The sequence below is a fragment of the Etheostoma cragini genome, chromosome 6 (assembly GCF_013103735.1).
Source record: "Etheostoma cragini isolate CJK2018 chromosome 6, CSU_Ecrag_1.0, whole genome shotgun sequence".
NCBI lineage: Eukaryota > Metazoa > Chordata > Actinopteri > Perciformes > Percidae > Etheostoma > Etheostoma cragini.
Window position 1 is genome coordinate 3,471,442 of NC_048412.1, and position 6,000 is coordinate 3,477,441.

The following is a 6,000-nucleotide window of genomic DNA, read 5'->3' on the forward strand; positions in this document are numbered from 1 at the left end:
AGCAAACAAATATTTGCAATGTAAAAATATTGTGGAAAAATCAGGGGTTAAAGTGTGCCGGAATGATCCGAAACATCATTTTGGCACATTTGATAAAAACGTTTATTAATGTAATTAACATTAATGTAATGTAACCATACATGACGCACACGACAGTTAAAGAAATGGACCAACAGATCCCGTTGCTCTAGACCGAGACCAGTAAAGTCTATTAGAAGCTCTTTTCCGGTGATGGCTGAACGTTACTGCGCAGCCTCCAACTCAGCTTGAAGACGTAGATGTTTCGTGAGCAACCTGTCTGAAAGCTGTAAGTCTTCTGGTAGCTGTGCAAGAGAAATCTCAATCATTCCCAATCGGCAGAGACGGAGAGTATAGGTAGGCTATATTTTAGGAGATAACATAAGCACAGGCCAATTACTGCTAACTAAAATGCTAGTTAGGAATATTTGGTTAAAACAGATTGGTGATGCGTTTTGCCCTCATCTTCCCCATGATGTTTAATTTTTTTAAAGATACAAATAAAAGTATTGATCGCAAACACTGATCATAACAATTTAAGTGTTTGACAGAATCCTGTCTATGCAGCTAACACTCAACATGTGACAGAGCCTGATGGAGTCATTTATTACACATTCAATAATGAACTGCAAAATATGACAGGGAATAAGAACTTTCCCTGTGACTGTGAGGTGTCTGGACATGGAGGCAGGCTAAAGCAAACATGTCTCCATTCCACTTAAAAATGTCCCTGACTGGTTCCCAGGCTTCCAGGCGACCGAGCAGAATGATGGGATGCAAGGGAGGAAGTGGTAGAAAAGAAGAAAGAAAAAGAAAAAAAGCGAGGAGAGGATGAAGACGTCAACCAAAAGAGATTTTGCCGGTGCTGCAAAGTGCAGCCAGGCAGCAACATCAAACAGCTCGGCTTACATTTCAGCGTTCCTGTCAAGCAGAGGAGGCAAGGTGGCCCAAAATAAGAAAAACATTGTTGCACCACAGGGAAATGTTTTTACTTTAAATCCTACTACTCCACTCAATCACTAGCTATGTTTCCATCCACACGTTTTGATCCAAATTAAGTGAACTTGAATGAAAAATGCCTTATGGAAACAGTAAAATTCAATGGAATTTCATGAATATTGAGGAAATAGGTTTGTTTCATCGGATTTTATCTTGATCGATATACGGCTTATGCGATAAACGCTGATGGAAACGTTATTTGCCGAATAAATAATCAATTGCAAGTAAGTTTTAGGTCATTTTATGGTTGCAACCCACCACAAAACAAAGAAGAAGAAGTTTTAGTTCATTTCCGCCCAGTATTTCCGCTCTGTTTGCACACCTGGCGGGTGTCAACAAAGAAAGATGGAAGTGGACGGACGAGGAGACAAGAGACTTTTTGTATTTAATTTATCAGGAACTCGCGAAGAAAATGGCCGACAAAGATTAGGACAAGCTGTGGGACGTCCTCCGGAGTAAATGGAATGCGCTCAAACAGCGAGACATGTCTAAAAAAAGAGTTGTCTTGCAGCGGTGCCGGAGGGACAATACAAGGCAAGTTGCATCTGCATCGTCATAGCAATGTGGACATTGACAAGTGGATGGAAATTAGCTACTGTTGTAGCTCTAATTTTCCTTAGTTACACACACAGATTCAGGGTCCTTCTCTTCAGTCTTCAGCCTACTATTCTACTGTATAAATTATGTGAATTACGAAACCGCAGTCTTTTTTAAATTAAAATATTAAAAAAGGGACACCTCAATGTTAAGTCTAGGTGTCAGTTTCTTACCCATTCAAGGTTGAATTTTACTACAGCTTTCGAAAGCAACCATGATATGGTATGACAACAGATTTTTTTGTAAACGTCAATGTTGTAAAGAGCACATGTAGCATCTAGTCTTTATTCTAGTTCAGTACAAATGATGTAATAGGACCCTCTGGGTTAATACGGCCAGATATCTGCTGCCATGCATTTGCTATTTATAACATACAGTTCCCTACAGCGTGAAGTCCAGGCACAGGCACAATTTTAAAGTCAAAGTGTTTAAAATGACCATAATAAAATGTTTGTACCCTAAAAAATAATCTCATGAAATAAAAGTAGAATGCACAAGTAGATTTTTTCCATATCACCCTGCCCTATGGGGCCAGTCTATGGTAGCCTAATCCTACCAGACTCTGGTCCAACAGCCTGGTTCTACCAGACTCTGGTACACTAGCCTGGTCCTACCAGACTCTGGTACATTCACCTGGTCCTATTAGACTCTGGTCCATTAGCCTGGTCTTACTAGACTCTGGTCCATTAGCCTGGTCCTAATAGACTCTGGTTCATTAAGCCTGGTCCTATCAGACTCTGGTCCATTTCATTATTCAAGAGAGTCTGGTCACTCTCAATTGAAGTGTTAACTTCCTTGAAGGCGGGTACTCTGTTGAAGTTTTAAACTGTTGGATACGCCCAAAGCCAATCTGGATCGGCCATAACCAATCACAAACGTTTGGTCGTGACGTACTGTATGTCATGTGCATGTGTGACAAGACGGGAGACCGACAAAGCTTCTATTAAGCATTAGTTTACCATCACATATTATCAGTACAGTAAGTATGAAGCTGGACCCAGCAGCCAGTTAGCTTAGCACAAACAGGAAACAGCTAGCCTGGCTGTGACCAAAGGTAACAAAATCCATCAAAATGCTGATTATTTTTCTGTCACTTGACTAGCCAAACAAAGCACCATTGGGTAATTATTTTACCTTAAACTAACAGCTTCAAAAACATTATGATCTACATTGACTTATACCAGAAATGATGGTGTCCTTCCTATCCTGCGCCCCCTAACACCTGTTCTATGTAACTTTTATAAGCAGGTAACATTTTCTGGGAGAAGTGTGCAACACTTAAAGGCACTGATTCACAGAGTTTGCTTAAGTTGTTGCTAAAGTAACCAACCGCTAATTGCGATCTCTACCTGCAGTCAGCTAGTTAGCTCAGTTGGCCGTGCTGAGTTCAAGGACATCATGGCGGAGGCAAACAAACGGAACAGGACATTAACGGAGAAAGCTCAAAAGAAAAAAGTAGAGAGTCACCAAGCAGGGGTAAATCTCTTTTAGTTGTTAATTGCAAATTAGAAGGCCATCTTGCTGTTGGACTAGTAAGTAATATTATACTGCATGAGTTGTCTTGTGTTGTTGCATTTAGTAGTTTTAGTATAATTTTTGACTGCTAGTTTTTGATCAACACAATCATAACAAATGCATGTGTACAGCTTTCCATATTTACAACAGCAGTGAAACTGCAGGTGCGCTAAATCACAAAAAGTGTTACGCAATTTTGCTTTAACGAACAAGTTGGTTCAGCACAAGCTTTCAATGCACATGACAAAATCCCATGTATGTGTAGCAAATTTATTAAGCGGGATGAGAGAAGGGAAATCCATGTATGAGTGACGGGATGAGGGAAAACAAGCTCATTACAACACTGTCTGACAAAGGTCAGGGAAGATCACCTGACATGAAAAGGCATGTGTTCAATGGATCTGTTAATGTGATGTTATGGTATGCTATGCATTTTTAGTGGACAAAAGCAGCATCTGTTAAATACTAGTTTTAGGTTTGTAGCTTCGTGGGATTCTCACAGACCAACCACCAGAACCAATTGTGCTAATTAGATGCTAACTGAGATCTGCTCCCTCTTACGCAAAAGCCTTCCATCAATGGGTGTTAACCAACCAGCGGGGGATTACCAGAACCAGCACAAACTGGTTAGAATTAAAGGATTGGAGAAACAATGTGGGGATATATTTGCTCATTTAGTGGGTTCACATGAAATAGGTTATGGCTGTGAAAGTAAACAGAAAATGAGCTTAGTGGAATTATACATTTTAATGAACAAGACGTGCTGTGTTGAGGATAAAGCAGGAAAACAGGCCAAGAGCTCAGACAGTGTGTTTCAGGTGGAGGTACAACAGCAATTGGCAGTATGAAAACATGAGATGTTTTTTGAACATCAAAGCATGTAAACCTATTCTTGTAGACCCCAAGAGTACAAATATGACACTGAAAAAGAGTGTAATCGGACAAGGCTCGACATTAAGGCTTTTTTTGTAGGGCAAGTGAAAGAGAAATTTACCTGCCCCACTGAACAGGTTAAAAACTCAAACACAATAAAATACTACAAAAAAAAAACAAAAGTACTGTAGCTGGAGAGATGCCAGTCTAACTATTGGGCACTGCCTATGTGCTCTTGAGCAAGGGACTAAACCCCCCAGTTTTTCCAGTGCTTTTCCATGGGCAGTCCCCTCACTCTGACATCTCTCCATTCGTGCATGAATAGGACCTGTAACTCAGGCCTTTGTGTAATAACAACAGAGTATAAAATGTAATTTCCCCTTGTGGGACTACTAAAGGATAAATTACTTGTAATTTATTTTATTTTACCAAATTTATTTTACAGCAGCGTCCAACTCAGAATGCTTTGATTGGCCATTCAGGAGTTGGTCCAAGTAATAACCGTCTGCAGATTAAACATACATTTGTACCTAACTCAGAAGAACAGAGGTGGAGACTAGAGTGGAGTGATGTTTCTTCAGGCTCCGCAGCCCGGCCAAGTGCCAGTGAGCAGCTGGGAGAGATGAATTCAACTGGATGCATTATGAAGGGCCATAGAACTATATACAGTCTATGTGAAGGACTAATGTTCTGCGGTGTCTGCCAAGGCAACCCAACTAGGCTGACAAGGAAGTGACATTAGTGTAGCGGAGTTAATAATTCCTCTTGCCATAAAAGGTAACATCTCATTTGGCTAGTAATGCTAGTTTCCATGAGACAGGCTTTTCTGTAGCATGAGCGCCATCTATTGGTGCTATTCTGCATAATCTGCTATTCTGCATATTCACATATATTGAGCTCCACTGTTATAGTTAAGTAAATATGTTAGTTGTGATAACATGTTATATGCATGTAGTATATGCACATGGGAGGTCTCACATTTTATACTGTATAAGACACCCGTTTTGTTTGGTTTCTGTTTTGTCTTTAATGAAAAAGCTCAACACGTTGTGTTAGCTTGGTAGTGCGGTTAGCCTAGCTTAAAAACCTAACTTTTGTGATACAACCGTGGCAACAGTAAACTGAATGATTTCTGTTTTCATTTTAGCAAAATGGGGCTCTTCATAGTGACGGATGTTATTGTTCCGCTATTTATCATGTACAGTTTCCTACTTGTGATTTTATACCAGTATTTTGTTAATATCCTGTGTAATACTGATGACCAGTATGCAGTAGCCTGTTTCATGCTAACTGGAGCCTGTTTATGCTAACTGGATACTGTTTAATGCTAGCTGGAGCTCTTTTTAGTGAAGGATGTGATTGTGAAACACAATTCTGCTATTTCTAGGTACAGTTTCCTACTTTTGTGATTTTATTCCAATATTTTGTTAATATCCTGTGTAATACTGTTGACCAGTCTGCAGTAGCCTGTTTAATGCTAACTGGAGCCTGTTTCATGCTAACTTGAGCTCTTTTTAGTGATGAATGTGATTGTGAAACACTGTTCTGCTATTTACCAGAATAATTGAGTGTGATAGCCAACGAAGAGCAATGGTTTCGTCTGTAAACACAACACAAAGCAAGAGGGAGAGTACACACCCGCTACATTAACTAGCTAGCTGCTAACGGCAGCTGTGTACCTAGCAAGCAATAGCAACATTTGTATCGGTTAAATGTACGTATTTAAATATGAGCTAATATTCAACTGTAAAGAAGCGACACCTTTTTAAAGCATCCCTTGGCAAATCAGCCTCTGCTGGGTAGAAAGTGAAATTATAGGGAAAAAAGAATTTAAAAAAAGGATATTAAACCCCTGGGAATCAAGGCGTTGGTCCGAAGATACAGAAGATGAATAGTGTTCCAGTTGTGTTGCTGATATGATTTACCTACACTCACCGGCCACTTTATTAGGTACCCCATGCTAGTAACGGGTTGGACCCCCTTTTGCCTTCAGAACTG

General features: G+C 40.0%; 1 protein-coding gene and 1 long non-coding RNA gene across 8 annotated transcripts in view; one reads left to right on the forward strand and one right to left on the reverse strand.

Annotated features, from left to right (window-relative positions):
* Nucleotides 1–6,000, reverse strand: part of LOC117946140 (protein spire homolog 1-like) — a 55,295-nt gene that overhangs the window by 36,019 nt on the left and 13,276 nt on the right. The gene's annotated exons all lie outside the window — the stretch shown is intronic.
* LOC117946171 overlaps nt 3,915–6,000 on the forward strand; it is a 2,651-nt gene continuing 565 nt past the window's right edge. Inside the window, exons 1-2 of the long non-coding RNA XR_004656981.1 lie at nt 3,915–4,060; nt 4,363–4,372. This is a non-coding gene — a long non-coding RNA (uncharacterized LOC117946171). The remainder of the gene's footprint in view (nt 4,061–4,362; nt 4,373–6,000) is intronic.